The following is a 16,747-nucleotide window of genomic DNA, read 5'->3' on the forward strand; positions in this document are numbered from 1 at the left end:
CGGGAGGGGCAAGGCTGAGAGTCCTGCAGTGCATCAGAGCCTCCCTCTGACACCAAAGGCTCTCCAAACCCCCCCTCCTCCTCCTCTTCAGAATCATCAGACTCAGCTGCCAGTACCACAGGCTGACGCTGAATCACAACACATCTACAGTACAACCTCCACCAAGGCAGGATTTGACAGAATAGTTGATAATTCTCTCTCTCTCTCTCTCTCTCTCTCTCTCTCTCTCTCTCCCTCCCTCCATCCATCCATCCATCCACTATTAATGATCTTCAAATAATCTCAGGAAACCCTGACACTCACCTACTGATAAACTGAAAGTAAGGATCCTTCAGTTAATTAAGTGGCTCTATTCCTTAAAATGAATTTAGTTATTCAATTCTAAGGCAATTTAACCTTCCTGGAATTGGAAGGGGTTTTTTTATGTTGCCTTTAGGCAAAAAAAGCTCCCCCACACCACAACATGGAAAGCACTTCTGGCGGTTTAAACAAAATTACCAAAATCAGAGAAATACATTGAACTGGAGCCTAGAGTCCTCAGCAGCAGCTTGATACAGAGAAATGAGCAAAAATATATTTTCACTGGCAGAGATTTTATGACTTTGCAATCTAGATGAGAAAATGGACTTATAAGACCGGAACATTTTGATCTGGATTACCTTGGTTGCCACATATGGTACAGCTAACTTTTGTCCAAAATGACCAACGATGCTCGCAATGTTAATGATGTTTCCTTTCGTTTTCCGGAGGTAGGGCAGTGCAAACTGTTAACGTCAAAATGAAGGGAAGTGGAGAATTACGATAAGAAAGCATCGTGTGATTTCCCCTTTTGTGCCCCCCTGGCAAGCAAAGTCAGTGGAGAAGAAGCCAGATTCACTTAACAACCGTGGCAAGAAAAGTTGTAAAAACGGGGCAAAAGTCACTTAACCACTGTCTCACTTAACAGCAGAAATTTTGGTCTCAACTGTGGTCATTCAGTCGAGGACTAACTGGACTGTGTCCGTATGACCACACAGTCCAAAGGAGAGAGCAGGCCATGAAAGGAAGTAGATGGTTCTTGCCCCTGTGACTTGCCCATTTCCTGACTCGGGAGAACGTAGATAGGAATCTAGGCAAGAAGAAAGAAGGCCCCATCAAGAATTCTGTATTGCTGTCTCCCCGAAACTCTGCACCAATCCTTAATCTACAACTGTAAGGTAAGCAATGAGATGTAGGCAATACCAGCGTGGCAAAAAGCCATCTTGTATGCATATGTTGTGCTATTTGTGTATATAGAAATATATATATGAAAAGCTACCTTGGCCATTAAGAAACAGCTGACAACGTTGAGATCCATGAGGTTGCGGAATTCTTGTGCAGACACGTAATCGATTATTTGATCGGGGGGATCTGTTTGGCAGAGAAAGAATATTGCATAGATCTATACAGATTGCCTTCCTGCCCACTGGTGGGTGTATTTTGCTTTCCTAGCACTGTAAGGTTTTTTTAATCCTAAGGTCCACACCTCACCCAGATCAGTTTGTACACCAAATTAAAAGTCAGTATTATCCTTGCTGGTTCTCTTTCTAGTTTCTTCAAAGTGATGATCGGGGAGAACCAATTCAAGTCTCCTCTTGACTAAAGCTCACTGGTTAATTACGTTCTTTCTCTATCCATCTATCTCAGAGGGTTGCTATGCAGATAGCAACTGCCTCCAGAAGCTGTGAATGCTCCAACAATGGAAATCTTTAAGAAGAGATTGGACAGCCATTTGTTTAAAATGGTAGAGGGCAGGGGTAGACAACCTTGGCTCTTTTATGATTCGTGGACATCACCAAAGAACCTTGGTGGAGCAGTGGGCTAATGCCTCCTTAAGTAACACCAGCTGCCTGCAATTAGTGCAGGTTCGAGTCCCACCAGGCTCAAGGTTGACTCAGCCTTCCATCCTTCCAAGGTAGGTAAAATGAGGACCCAGATTGTTGGGGGCAATAAGCTGACTTTGTAATAATGCCGCTTGGGGGGGGGGCTAAAAGCCCTAATAAGCAGGCATATACATAGAATGAAGGCTATTGCTAAGCACATTGATTTGTGCTTCTTAGATTGTAAGCCACCCTGAGTCTTCGGAGAAGGGCGGGATATAAATGGGATTAAAAAAAAAACTCCCAGAATTGGAAGTCCACGAGTCATAAAAGAGCCAAGGTTGCCTACCCCTGGTATAGGGTTTCCTGCCTGAGCAGGAGGTTGGACTAGATGACCTCCAAGGTCCCTTCCAACATCATCGTCATCATCATCATCATCATCATCATTAGATCAACAGATGCCTTTACAGAAATCTACAGAGACTCAGTGTGATAAAAGCTTCAAACAGAAACAATGGACAAAACCATCAAAATAAATAAGAACGAGGCTGGAGGTTCGTTCTCCGAGCTTCTCGGTTGGTTTCCAAATGTTTTGTTACCAGGCTAGGTAACGTCTTCAGCAGAGTTTCGGGGATGCCAATGTCAGTGCTCCTTTGTTTATAAGGGCTTTGTGTGGTCAGTGGGTCTTGTGATAGGGAGATCGCATCAGTTGAGGTGAGGGTCTTGTGATGGGTCTTGTGACCTTTCCATCACAAGACCTACTGACCACATGAACAGAGGAACACTTGACACTGACATCCTCTAAACTCCCCTGAAGATGTTACCTAGCCTGGTAACGAAACATTTGGAAACCAACCCACAAGCTCAGAGAATGAACGTCCACCCTCATCTTCCACCTGAGCCATGGATATATTTGCCACCATCACAAAAATAAGAATACTGTCGGGATTAGTGGGATGAGTAACAACATTTTAAATGGTTAGCAAGACAGGCCCAATCCTTTTGGAAATGACTCACGCCTTCCAGCATTGTTCACCAGGCAATCTAGTTGTCCATATTGTCCTACGGTCACCAACACCAACCTCTGTAGAGAAGGTACAGGGTAAAAAGAGAAAGATTTCATGAATGTTTGGAATTGTGGTGGCGCAGTGGTTAGAATGCAGTACTGCAGGTTAACTCTGCCCACTGCCTGCAGTTCATTCCTCACTGGCTCAAGGTTGACTCAGCATTCCACCCTTCCGAGTTTGGTAAAATGAGGACCCGGATTGTTGGGGACAATATGCTGACTCTGTAAACCGCTTAGAGAGGGCTGTAAAGCACTATGAAGCGGTATATAAGTTGAAGTGCTATTGCTATTGCTATGTGGAAGAGAATCAAATTATTGGCTCTTTAGGAGCTGCAACCTTCTTAAACAACCAAGTCCAAGCATAAACTTTTCTTATCAATATGAAAAATGTGGTTGGCGGCTACTGCCTGAGTAATAGAGGAGGGTAGATTTAAGGCAATTGTCCAAGGATGTGGCCTTTGAACCTGTGATATGGCCATCTTTCTGAAGCTAAGGTAAGTACTAATACATCTACTTAGTATTTGGATGGGAACCATGTGGAAAATCTGAGATGATAATGGCAGGTGGATATGTAAGCAGCTAAGTAGGAATCTCAAACATATATTTTTACAAAGTAAAGACTAAAGAGAGATGAAGTAGACATTCAACCAATGAGAATGGGGAAAGATTTGGCATTTTACCTATTCCTTCATTGCTGTTATTCGGGGGAATGTTGTCCCCAAAGTTCTCTATAGATTATGAATTGCTATTGCAACTTTACAGACACTGGTTACCACTTATTCTGCACATTTACTGAAGAATCAGGATAGTGTAGATACACATGACCCTTTGAGCTGGCCCTGTGCTAGGTTTCCACACCACGCAAAATCATAAGTTTCTTTTATTTGTTGAACAAGCTAGACAAGGCCTCTTTGCTCAGAATACAAAGCCAGAAGCCACAATTTACAAACCTGACTGGCTGAGTTTGCATTTCATGCTAAATCAAAACCAAATTTGTAACATGAAGAGTGTGCAATGTGTGAATCTAGTGGTTGCCTTTCAACTATTTTCAACTCAGCATTATATCCAAAACAAAGAATAGGGTGAAGAATCTTGGTCAGGGTTTCCCAACCTTGGCAACTGTTAACGTGCCTGGACTTCATCTCCCAAGATTCCCCAGTCAACCATGCTGGCTGAGGAATTCTGGGAGTTGAAGTCTGCACTTCCTTAAAATGGCCAAGGTTGGGAAACCTTGGATTTGTGCATCGGGGAGATTGGAGAGCAATGCTTTGACAAGGGGAACCAGGAGCATTGGACTTCAATGTGAGAAGTTCCACTGGAGAAGCTATAAAGAAAATGCAGAAGTTCAAGAAAACCGTAAGAATATCATGGGCCTGCTAAACCATTGTTCTTCTCTCAGTTCCAGCCTACCTTTATGTCTGCTTCACAGAGGACATCACAGACCACAAAGCGGCCTTCTCCTGATCCACCTTCTGCAAGTTCCCTCTCAAGAACTTTTCCTTTTCCCTCTGCAAAGAGATGCAAAGTAGATTTAACTATGAGGGGAAAATAACCATTTTCTCCCAAATTATTTATACTTGGAGTCTTTAGCTGCCTCTCTACTCCAGCCATGGTCCAAGTGAAGCTAACAGGTGTGCCACTCACACCTCAGAAATTGATTTCCACCAACCCCTGAAAAAATTTCCATAGCCGGATTTGAAAACACGAGGCCCAGTAACTTCATTAAGTGTGTGTGTGTGTGTGTGTGTGTGTGTGTGTGTATGTATGTATGTATGTATGTATGCATATATATATATATATATATATATATATATATATATATATATATATATATATATATATATATATATATATATATATATATATATATATATATATATATATATAATTTTAAAAATACGAATCCCAGGCATATTGGATAAAACAGTCGTTTATTGCTAATAAGCAATAAAAAGTAACTGTTTAAAGTATATCTACCTAATCTAAGCTTTCGCTGGTCCTCTGCCAGCATCATCAGAGAAACAACATTGAAGGTTTGAAGAAGAAAAAAACCATTGGTAAGCCTGTTTAGTTCCGTGCTCTGCTCATTGGCCGTGTGATGGACCTTGCTCTAGCCAATTGCGATTGGAGTCAAGAGGGAAACCCAGGCATAGCACAGAATGGCCAATCACAGGCAAGGAGGGTAGAGAAGGAGGACACAGAGAACAAGGAAATACAAATACCAACAGCTATGACATTGGATGACGAACATCAAAAGAAAACAAGATCAGTTAAGGTAGTCAAACCAAAACAGATAGGGAGGAGAATTTTTTTTAAAAAAGGGACAGTAAAACCGGATTGCAAGGGAAGCGATGTGAGACAGTCAGAATAATCGCAATTGGCTACAGCAAGGTCCATCACAAGGCCAATGAGCAGAGCAGAGAACTAAACAGGCTTACCAACGGGTTTTTTTTCCAAACCTTCAATGTTTTTTCTCTGATGATGCTGGCAGAGGACCAGCGAAAGCTTAGATTAGGTAGATATACTTTAAATAGTTACTTTGTATTGCTTATTATGAACTTTTAGCAATAAACGACTGTTTTATCCATCCCGGTGATATATACCGGTATATATATCTGGTTAGTCGATTGGAATTGGATGGTTACTACAGATTTGAATAATTAAATAAAAATAGGAATTAGGGTATTTCCATCTTGCCCCAAGATCTACTCATGAGTAGCATTCTCAAATACAACCCATTGGGAAAAGGCTTGTCCGTTTTAATGCCAATTTACTAAGTTCACACCATTGACAAGGCACGTTGCCGGTTTGGTAAGCATAAATGTTGTTGTGCTGCCACCACGTGGCTGTGTGGAGAAATCACAATGTGGGCAGTCAGACCCTCCTACCCTATGATGTATTTCCTTTTCCCTCCCCTTTCTGGGATGGACTTCCTCCTCCTTTGTCCCTAGAGAGTCCATTCTCTTTTAGCCTGAAACATGGGGTAACTTGCAGACTCAATATGCAGTTCCTGGGAATACTACCATTTTCTAACCTTAGAGATACCTTGGAAATATCTTGGAAATGCTGTACAAAGGTCATCTGAATGCATCCACCTACTGTATTCAACTCTACATGCAATAAAGGTATTTCTATATGATAAAAGGTGTCTCTAGAGTTCAAAACTATCTGGAGAGATCTGTTAATGTTAATGATATCTGTTTATATAGACCATAGAAGTCTTAACAAGAGATTAATTAAAGTACAACAGCTTTGATCCAGAATAGATAGAAAATGGTAGTATTCCCGGGAACTGCATATTGAGTCTGCAAGTTACCCCATCATGTGAGGTTGATGGATTTTATTAAAAGACACATGCTGCCATGAACTATAGGTTCATCGTTGTTCTATCTACGTATTATTTTTCCTTAGAGATTTGGCAACTTCCTGGTTGTCCAAACCTGGTACAAGTAGTCCTCGACTTACAACAGTTCACTTAATGACCGTTCAAAGTTACAGTGGCACTGAAAAATATGACTTATGACCATTTTTCACACTTACGACCTTGGCAGCATCCCCATGATCATGTGATCAAAATTCAGATGCTTGGCAACGGGTTCAGGTTTAGGATCTTTGCTGGGTCCCGACGTCATGTGATCACCTTTGGCAAACGTCTGACCAGCCAAGTCCATTGGGAAGCTTAACAACCGGGTTACTATCTTATCAACTGCAGTGATTCACTTAACAGCCGCGGCAAGCAAGGTTGTAAAATGGGGCAAAGCTTGCTTAACAAGCGTCTCGTTTGACAACAGAAATTTGGGGCTCAGTTGTGGTCGTAAGTTGAGGACTGCCTGTATTTCCTTTCAGTCCGTTGCTCCGGTTAACTTGGATGGGAGCAGGACCATAAATCATCCAGGATAAAGCGAGGATAGTGAGAGAGCTTTGAGGCCTCACCTTCTGATGCCGGCGCACAGAAGACCACTTTGGCTCCATGGTGAACTGGAAAGGAAAAGAAACCGAGTGGGAGAGAAACTCCAGTGAATTTCGTTCGCCCCACCATTTGATGAGCAATACAGGAAGGGGATATATAGCAAGCTACAGGTAAGTTCTTGACTTACAACCATTCATTTAGTGACCATTCGAAGTTACATCAGCACTGAAAAGAGTGATGTATGTCTAGTCCTCACACTTACGACTGTCACAGTATTCCCATGGTCATATGATCAAAATTTGGGCGCTTGGTAACCAGCATGTATTCATGATGGTTGCAGCACCCTGGGAATTATGTGGTCACCATTTACAACCTTACCCCTGGTTTCCCACAAGCATAGTCAATAGGGGAAGCTGGATTTGCTTAATAAAAATGTCTGATTTACATAACAACTGCAGTGATTTGCTTAACGACCATGGGGGAAAAAATTGTAAAATCGGGCATGACTCACTCAGCAATCATCTTCCTTAGGAACAAAAGTTCTGGTCCCAATTGTTGGCTTAAATCAAGGACTAGCTATGTAATGTTGGTTCCTTTCACCCAATAACAGCTTATGAATATAGAAACTATGACATGTCAGACCAGAGTTTCTCAATCTTGGCAACTTTTAAAATACGTGAATTCCAACCCCCAGAATCCTGGAAGTTGAAGTCCACACATCTTAAAGTTGCCAAGGTTGACTATTGGACCATTGGATTAGATTATTAGACTGTTGGTCTATTAAATCCATATGACTTGGGGCAATTGGCTACAGTTTGAAAAGGCATATGTTTCATTGCCTCCCACGTAAGTTGCAGCATCCAACTGACCTTCACTCATCTTGAAAAATAAGCGGAGTAAGGTCTGGTGGTCACTTTGTTGGGAGATCACCAGGGAATCCCAAGACTTTGGGCTAAACTAGGGAATTGAAAAAAATATCCTGGAAGAATATAGCAAGCCACTGCTGGATTGATAACATAAGATAAGATAAGCTTTATTGTCATTTTTTTACTGTGGGCACAATGGCACACATCAAAAATGAAATTTAGTTGCCCGCTCTCAAAGTGGAACACATACATGACACACACCTAACCATACTATATACACATATGTATAGACCCACACCCTTACATATACATAACAAATAAATATTAAATACTGTCCATCTTAAATATATAACGGAAGGATGAAACTTGAGAGTTCACAAGGTTAATGCTGTATGGAATGAAACTATGGCTGAACCTGGATGTTCTGCTACGGATACCACGAAGCCCCCTCCTCCCAGAAGGTAACAAGGAAAACAGGATGTGGTGTGTCCAGATAATCTTACGGACCCTGCTCAAGCAATGCTTCTGTGCTATGTCCTGGATGGAGGGGAGGGAACTGCCAATGATCTTTTCGGCCATCCTCACCACTCTCTGCACCGCCTTCCTGTCTGAAGCAGTGATGCTTCCAAACCAGACTGTGATGCTGTACGACAGGAAGCTCTCAATCGTCCCCCTGTAGAAAGTGGTCAGGACACGGGAAGGAAGATGAGTTTTTCTCAGGCGACGCAGAAAGTGCAGGCGCTGCTGTGCCCGCTTCACCAGTGTCTCACTGTTGAGCGACCAAGCCATCCTACTCGCTAGCTGCACACCTGGGAATTTGATGCTGCAAATCATGTCCATTAGTCAGCAGGAGTCAAGATTGACTCAATAGACACTTTCCCTTTATATGTTTGATTAAATTAAACTAATCCAGTGATCATTAATTCCAAGCCCTTCATCATTTTCTCCTTCAGTCATATTGGTGCCAGTTTAACGTAGTGGTTAAGGTGCTGGCCTAGAAGCCACAGGAGAGTCCTAGTGTTGTGATTCAGGGTCAGCCTGTGGGTTCGGCAGTTGGGTCGGATGACTCAGATGAGGGGGAGGAGGGGGGTGTTGAAGAACTTGCTGATGATGGCTTTGAGGCTCCGCAGAGCCCCCAGCCAGGCCCCTCCTACCTGGTGGAGACCCAGACCCAGCTGTGTGAGCCTGACAGTGTGGATGAAGATGACCCACAGCTGGCCCTGTTCAAGGACGCCCGACGCAGGAGGCAGTCAAGTAGGAGCAAGCAGAGGAAGGCTGTGGGACTTCTCGGAAGGAGGCAAAGAGAGGCCACGCCCTGAACTCTTTATAAAGGGAATGTTTGGGGGAGGGCTGGTTTGCTGAAAGCAACCGCTCCGATAGAGTTTCAAAGCTCCGGTATCTTGTTTCATGTTTTGTTTGTTTTTGTAATAAATTTGGCAGACGTATTCCAGCCTTTTGCCGTCTGTAAAGGGGTTGCCTTTTCTGCAAGGCCGTTAGCAGGCTGGTACAGAACAGTTTGCTTTCAGCCTCCCACCCCTTACTAATATTATGGAGCAGCTACGTGCGGAGAATGCCCAGCTCACCCAGCAACTCACTTTGCTGGCAGCTCAGGTGGCTCAACTGCAAGCTCAGGTTCATGCTGCACCTCCACCATCACCCCCACCCAGGAGAAAATGCCAAGTTGCAATGCCGGATAAATTTACAGGCACTCCAGAACTGTTTCCTGCTTTCCTGGGACAATGCCAGCTCTTTATCAGCGTGAGAGCAGCTGATTTCCCCACTGACCGGGATAAGGTGGGGTTTGTGTTAAGCCTTCTTTCGGGTGATGCAGCTCGTTGGGGCACGCCTCTGCTGGCTCAACCTAGCCCATTGTTGGACAACTTTGTGGGGTTTTGTGATCATATGCGTCTGATGTATGAGGACCCTATTAAGACGCAGACTGCTACTCGACGTCTGAAAGCTCTGAGGCAGGGTCAACGCCCCCTACAGGGCTATATCAGCGATTTCCGGCTGCTTAGCCAGGATTCTGCCTGGAATGAGGCTGCGCTCGTGGATGCCTTCCAGGATGGATTGTCGGAGGAGATGTTGGATGAGCTGGCCCATGTGGATATTCCCTCAGACCTGAATGGGCTGATCCATCTCTGCCTGCGGATCGATGCTCGGTTGCAGCAGCGAAGGAGTCGCCATGCCACCCCACAGACCCCTGCCGCCCCTGTTGTGTGAGAGCCCCCAGTTCAAAGGGAGGAGCCAATGGAGCTGGGTGCCGCCAGGTCTCGTCTATCGGTGACTGAAATGAACAGACGACGATCGGGGGGTTGTGTTTTTACTGTGGGGACCCTGGACATTTGGCTGCTTTTTGCCCAAAGAAGCGACAGCGGGCATCAGTGATCGAGTCTGCCCCAAGAAAGTCCCCTACTTTTCTGTCGGGAAACGCCCCGAGCCCGATCTAGACGGTGTGATAGATCGGGCGTCCCACAACAACACTGAGCGACGTCTTTCCGATGCTGCCTGTGGACCTCCACGGCATCTGATATTGGAGGCACGTCTGATCCTTCCTGGCAAGCCAGAGGGGATTCCAGTCCATGCCTTAATTGACTCTGGGGCCACCACAAATTTTATGGACTCAGCATTTGTGGCCAAATGGGCTGTTCCCCAGTGCCCGGTGGATCCGCCCATGTTAGTGGAGACTATCGATGGTCGAGTGCTCCTGTCTGGGCCTATTACGGCCGCCACGCAACCATTATGTATGGCCATCAGTTCCCATGTGGAGGCCATCCAGTTCTATATCACCTCAGACCTGCATTTCCCCGTGGTCTTGGGACTGGCGTGGCTCCGGGCGCATGACCCACAGATCTATTGGTCACAGAACTTGGTCACCTTCCCAAGCTTGCAGTGCGTGGACCACTCCCGCCATATTTGTGCTGGCCAGGTGGAGGGTTTCCCAGGGGTTTCCTTGCCTCCCGAACTGTCCGACTTTGCTGATGTGTTCAGCGAGACAGAGGCGGATCAATTACCCCCGCACAGGCCCTATGACTGACCCATTGATTTAGTCCCTGATGCGCCTCTCCCAGTGGGGCGTTTGTACTCCATGTCGGACCCCGAGTTGGCTGCATTGCGGGACTTTCTGGAGAAGAATTTGGCTCGCGGTTTCATCCGGCCCTCGTCCTCGCCAGTGTCTGCACCCGTGCTCTTCGTCAAAAAGAAGTCGGGCGAATTACGGCTTTGCTGCGATTACAGAAAACTCAACGCCATCACGGTGCGCAACCGTTACCCGCTGCCCCTCATCCCCGAACTCTTGGACCGACTCCGGGAGGCTAAGATCTTCACGAAACTGGACCTGCGTGGAGCTTACAACCTCGTCAGGGTTCGGCCGGGTGATGAGTGGAAGACGGCGTTTGGTACTCGCTATGGACATTTTGAGTACACGGTGATGCCGTTTGGCCTGACCAACGCCCCCGCTGTGTTTCAGCATTTCATGAATGACATTTTCCGGGATTTGTTGGATCAGTTTGTCGTGATCTACTTGGACGACATCCTGATCTACTCCCCGTCGCGTGAGGTGCACCATCAGCATCTCCATCAGGTCCTGCAGCGACTCCGAGAACATCGGCTGTTTGCCAAGTTGGAGAAGTGCCAGTTCTACCGGGTGACCATCGATTTCCTGGGTCACCGCATTTCTCCTGAGGGCATCGCCATGGAGCCGAGTAAGGTTGAGTCTTTGCAGAGTTGGCAACCCCCGCGTCGCGTGAAGGATGTTCAGCGACTTCTTGGATTTGCCAACTATTACCGAACTTTCATCCCTGGGTTTGCTGCCTTGACAGCCCCCCTCACCCGGCTCCTGCAGAAGAAGACTTGGTTCCAGTGGAACGCACCAGAACAACAGGCTTTCCAGACTTTGAAGGAAGCCTTCATGAAGGAGCCCATCTTGAAGCATCCTGACCCGCAACGGCCGTTTGTCGTGGAGGCGGACGCCTCCGACATTGCCATTGGGGCGGTGTTACTCCAGGCTACGACGCCCAGCGGTACCCTCTTCCCTTGCGCGTATCATTCACGAAAACTGAACCCCTCGGAGCGCAATTATACAATCTGGGAGAAGGAGCTGCTGGCCATCAAAGCGGCGTTCGAGGCCTGGAGGCATCATCTGGAGGGAGCGCGGCATCAAATCAAGGTCCGGACGGACCATAAGAATCTGGAAAGCCTGCAGACCGCTCGGAATTTGAACCAACGCCAGATCCGGTGGTCTCTTTTCTTTGCGAGGTTTGACTTCCGGGTTCGGTACATACCTAGCGGGCACAATCAAAGAGCGGATGCTCTGTCCAGGAAGCCCGAATATTCCCGAGTGGAAGACAAGCTTCTGCCCAGGACAGTGATCCCCGTCGAGTCTTTTGCTGCGGTGCGGGAGCCGGTTGATATACGGGCTCGGATCCGAGAGGCACAGCAGCAGGAGGTGTGGGTGGCTCAGCGGAAGGAGGAGGTGGGGCCAGATTCTCCTTGGACGGTCACGGATGGACTCTTGTATTATCGTGACCGGCTCTATGTTCCGGGAGGGCCACTCAGGGGACTCATCCTCAGCCAGTGTCACGATAACCCGGCAGCGGGGCATTTTGGCCTGTTCAAGACCCTGAACCTGGTCTCCCGTACCTTCTGGTGGCCCCGAGTCCGACACGACGTCCAGTCCTATGTCACCTCCTGCATCCCATGCAGGCAGGCCAAGTCAGCGACAGGGGCCCCGCCTGGATTACTGCAGCCCTTGCCAACACCCAAAAGACCCTGGGGGGCTGTGGCCATGGACTTTCTGACGGATTTACCCCCATCCTCTGGTTTTATGACAGTGTATGTGGTGGTGGACATGCTGACCAAGATGGCGCACTTCATCCCCTGTCGCGGCTTACCGTCAGCCCGCGCCACTAGTCGTATGTTCATTCAGCAGGTGTTTCGGCTGCACGGCCTCCCTGATAGAGTCGTCTATGATAGGGGGGCCCAGTTTACAGCCCGCTTCTGGCAGGAGTTGATGCATGCGTTGGATATCAAGATTTGTCTCTCGTCCGCGCATCATCCTCAAACTGACGGGGGAACCGAGAAGGTCATCGGTATCCTGGAACAATATCTGCGCTGCTACGTCAATCTGCAGCAAAACAATTGGGTGGACTATCTGGCCATAGCTGAGTTTGCATTTAACAATTCGCAGCACACCTCCACACAGATGACACCGTTCTTGGCCAATGTGGGTTATCACCCCCGGTTTTTCCCCCTTTCTCCCGTGGACTCACCAGAGCCAGCAGCGAACGACTTCATGGCAGAGTTACAGGCGATCCATCGATTGGTGCGACGTCAGTTAGAGAAGGCCAAGGCCGATTACAAAAGGTTTGCTGATCGGTCAAGACGGGATACGCCTCCACTATCGGTGGGGGATCGGGTCTGGTTGTCCACCAGGAACCTACCGTCAACACGGCCGGTGAGAAAGTTAGATCACCGATATTTAGGACCGTTCCCAGTCGAGGCTGTCATCAATCCGGTCGCCTATCGCTTAACTCTGCCACGTTCCCTGCACGTGCACCCAGTCTTTCATCGGTCTCTGTTGGTCCCCGAGCAACCGGCTTGTCCACTCCGCCGAGCGGAACCTCCCCCATCAGGACCTCGTGATGGAGGCAGCACCCCCGAGTACGAGGTTGCCAGCATCAGGGATTCCCGTTGGCTGAAAGGTCGTTTCCAGTACCTGATTGAATGGAAAGGTTACGGACCAGAGGACTTCACCTGGGAAGACGCGACCGCCGTTCATGCCCCTGCGTTGGTGACTGCTTTTCATGAACAATTCCCATCCCGACCGCATCCGGATCGGCAGCCCCGGGGGAAGGGCCCTGCGGTGCGGGATAGTGTTGTGATTCAGGGTCAGCCTGTGGGTTCGGCAGTTGGGTCGGATGACTCAGATGAGGGGGAGGAGGGGGGTGTTGAAGAACTTGCTGATGATGGCTTTGAGGCTCCGCAGAGCCCCCAGCCAGGCCCCTCCTACCTGGTGGAGACCCAGACCCAGCTGTGTGAGCCTGACAGTGTGGATGAAGATGACCCACAGCTGGCCCTGTTCAAGGACGCCCGACGCAGGAGGCAGTCAAGTAGGAGCAAGCAGAGGAAGGCTGTGGGACTTCTCGGAAGGAGGCAAAGAGAGGCCACGCCCTGAACTCTTTATAAAGGGAATGTTTGGGGGAGGGCTGGTTTGCTGAAAGCAACCGCTCCGATAGAGTTTCAAAGCTCCGGTATCTTGTTTCATGTTTTGTTTGTTTTTGTAATAAATTTGGCAGACGTATTCCAGCCTTTTGCCGTCTGTAAAGGGGTTGCCTTTTCTGCAAGGCCGGTAGCAGGCTGGTACAGAACACCTAGTTCCACTTTAGGCATGAAAGTGAGCTGAGTGACTTTGGGCCAGTCACTCTCTTTCAGCCAACCCACTTCACAGGGTGGTTGTTGTAGGAAAAATAGGAGGAGAAAGTAGTATTGAATATGTTCGTTGCCTTGAGTTATTTATTTATTATGCCTTGGTGGAGCAGTGGGCTGATGCCTCCTTAAGTAACACCAGCTGCCTGCAATTAGTGCAGGTTCGCATCCCACCAGGCTCAAGGTTGACTCAGCCCTTGGCAGTTGCATCTAAAATGTTAAGGGAGACTGCACAATGAATACTCTTGTTTAAAATTTTTGCAATCTAAGAATCCTAAAGTTTATTACTTTCCCTATAGCAGGGGTGTCAAACTGCTGGCCCATGGGCCGGATGCATCATAACGAAACCGCGCCCAGCCCATTGCTGGCAATGGCAAAAAAGTCGTGATACGTCGCGACATGTCACGTGATGTTGTGAGTTTGACACCCCTGCCCTACAGGCTACATTTAATTTTGTTGTTCACTGTTGGATCTCATTTTTTTTAAACCAAGGTGCTTATAATTATTACATTGTATATTGTTTAATATTGGGTGATTAAACAGCTGCTTTCTAAGTTTCTATGAACTGGCTTGGGGGAGAATACTTATTTTTAAAGGTAGAACAGAAACCAAGTAATTTTAATTCATTTTCAGGCTATGGTGCAAAACTGGGAACAGAAACTGAACTGAAAGAAATACCAACGCTAATTCATTAAAATCTATTTCTACCCTTGAAATATGGAAAAGTTTGAAAATAACAGTTCATTTAGTGACCATTCAAACTTAGAACCATTGCAGTATGCCCATGGTCACATGATCAAAATTCAGATGCTTGGCAACTGACTCACATTTATGTCCTGGGGTCATGTGATCACCTTTTGTGATCTTCTGCCAAACGAAGTCAATAGGGAAGTCAGATTTGCTTAACAACTGTGTTACTAACTTAATAACTGCAGTGATTCACTTAACAACTGTGGCAAGAAAGATTGTAAAATGGGGCAAAATTCACTTATCAAACATCTCGGAAATTTTGGGCTCAGTTGCGGTCTTAAATTGAGGAGTACCTGTACTATAAATATCCACATATAGAGAGCGTCTCCATCAATCTCTGAACAGAAATTCAGTTTTCTGAATTTCTTTTGTTCCTCATTTGGCAGCATGGACAGAATCTGTGTGTGTGTGAGTAGTATAAGTACATACAAACTTTTAATGGATCTTATCAGTAGTTTTGATCAGTGACGTCATCAAAGTAAACAAAGCCACGTGCTGATTACGTCACCAGGCCATGCCCATAAATGGAAGTGACGTTCGCACCCCTCCTCCCCGGAAGTGACGTGCATAATCCACACCCCACCCCTCATGGTACAGGACTCACAAGGCCATAACCCTAGCCGGATATGACGTGTCTGCCCAACCCCATCAAAATAAGCATGGGTAACCCTAGCAGATAAGGTGTGATATAAGGTGATAGCCCTATTTCCAGATGGTGCTTGCCAAACCTAATCCCATCAACAAACATGTGGCGGTCAAGCTTCTGTGTACTTGATTACATTAGCCCTAGACTAATTCCATGGACGTGCAAATCCAAAAGAAACACAGAGACCTGTGTTTTTGGGAAACAAAACCCTGCTTTTGGGGGGGGTGATAATTAAAAAAAGCTTTTTATTTCTAATCATTCTAGCCTAATGAAGCTTTTAATTTTTGTGGAGTTTTAAAAATCAATACCTCAAAAGCTGGGGGTGGGGGGGAAAAAGGATCACCTAAAAGGCTTCCAGGGTTTGCATTTAAACCAGGCAATTTTAAAAACATTTTCCCTGAATGTAGGGGGGAAAAACCACAGGCCTTTTAAAGCCCACAGCTGGTTTTTTACCTTTGTAAAAATCTAAAGACTTATATTTTGGCATTTGCAACTCCCTCGAATTCATATGTACGCGTAACCGTTCATAGCAGAGATTTAATAAAATTTATTCTAACCTTACAGCAAAAAGCGAAGCGTTTCTGACTGGCCAGAACAGATTGCTGTATTAGGTATGTGTATTGTGGGCATGTCTGGACATGTCATTCCCCGTGATTCTGGACAGGCACAAGGCTCAAGGACGTGCCATAGCATGCGTGAGGATGTTGTACAGGCAGGTCTGAACAGCTAGCAAATTAATTCCAGCAGTCTTTTGAAGATGGCAAATATTGATGGTGATTTGTTTGATGTAAATTTGACCCCCAAACCTCCCAAGCGTAGACGTAGAATAAGAAAAGGACCTGACCTACGTGGCGTCGTGGAAGACAACAAATTTATAAAGCCTTGTTGTTGCAGATTCTGCAAAACATCAAATGGTAAGTAAATATAAAAATTAAGAAAAAAAGTATTTTTGATTAGTTGAAACAGCTAGACTAATTCTACCTTATTTCCTGTTTTAGAAACGGTGGAATCTCAAAATGCCAGCATGCATCAGATTCTGAAAGCATGTATCATTAAAGTATTACACCATTGTTTAATGGGGTGCCTACAATCAGATGAAGACCATACGGATGGAACTAGTGAAACAGAGCTTATCAAAGTAAACAAAGCCACGTGCTGATTACGTCACCAGGCCATGCCCATAAATGGAAGTGACGTTCGCACCCCTCCTCCCCGGAAGTGACGTGCATAATCCACACCCCACCC

At 46.4% G+C, this 16,747-nt stretch overlaps 1 pseudogene across 1 annotated transcript in view; it reads right to left on the bottom strand.

Annotated features, from left to right (window-relative positions):
- The window catches only part of LOC308676572 (L-fucose dehydrogenase-like), a 40,834-nt pseudogene that overhangs the window by 3,752 nt on the left and 20,335 nt on the right, over nucleotides 1–16,747 (bottom strand). The window contains exons 2-6 of the transcript in view: nucleotides 6,838–6,882; nucleotides 4,315–4,412; nucleotides 2,856–2,922; nucleotides 1,298–1,389; nucleotides 660–764 (exon numbers count right to left, since the gene is read on the bottom strand). The product of the transcript in view is annotated as an L-fucose dehydrogenase-like (transcript). The remainder of the gene's footprint in view (nucleotides 1–659; nucleotides 765–1,297; nucleotides 1,390–2,855; nucleotides 2,923–4,314; nucleotides 4,413–6,837; nucleotides 6,883–16,747) is intronic.

Source organism: Vipera berus (assembly GCF_964194415.1).
Source record: "Vipera berus genome assembly, chromosome: W".
Classification (NCBI taxonomy): domain Eukaryota; kingdom Metazoa; phylum Chordata; class Lepidosauria; order Squamata; family Viperidae; genus Vipera; species Vipera berus.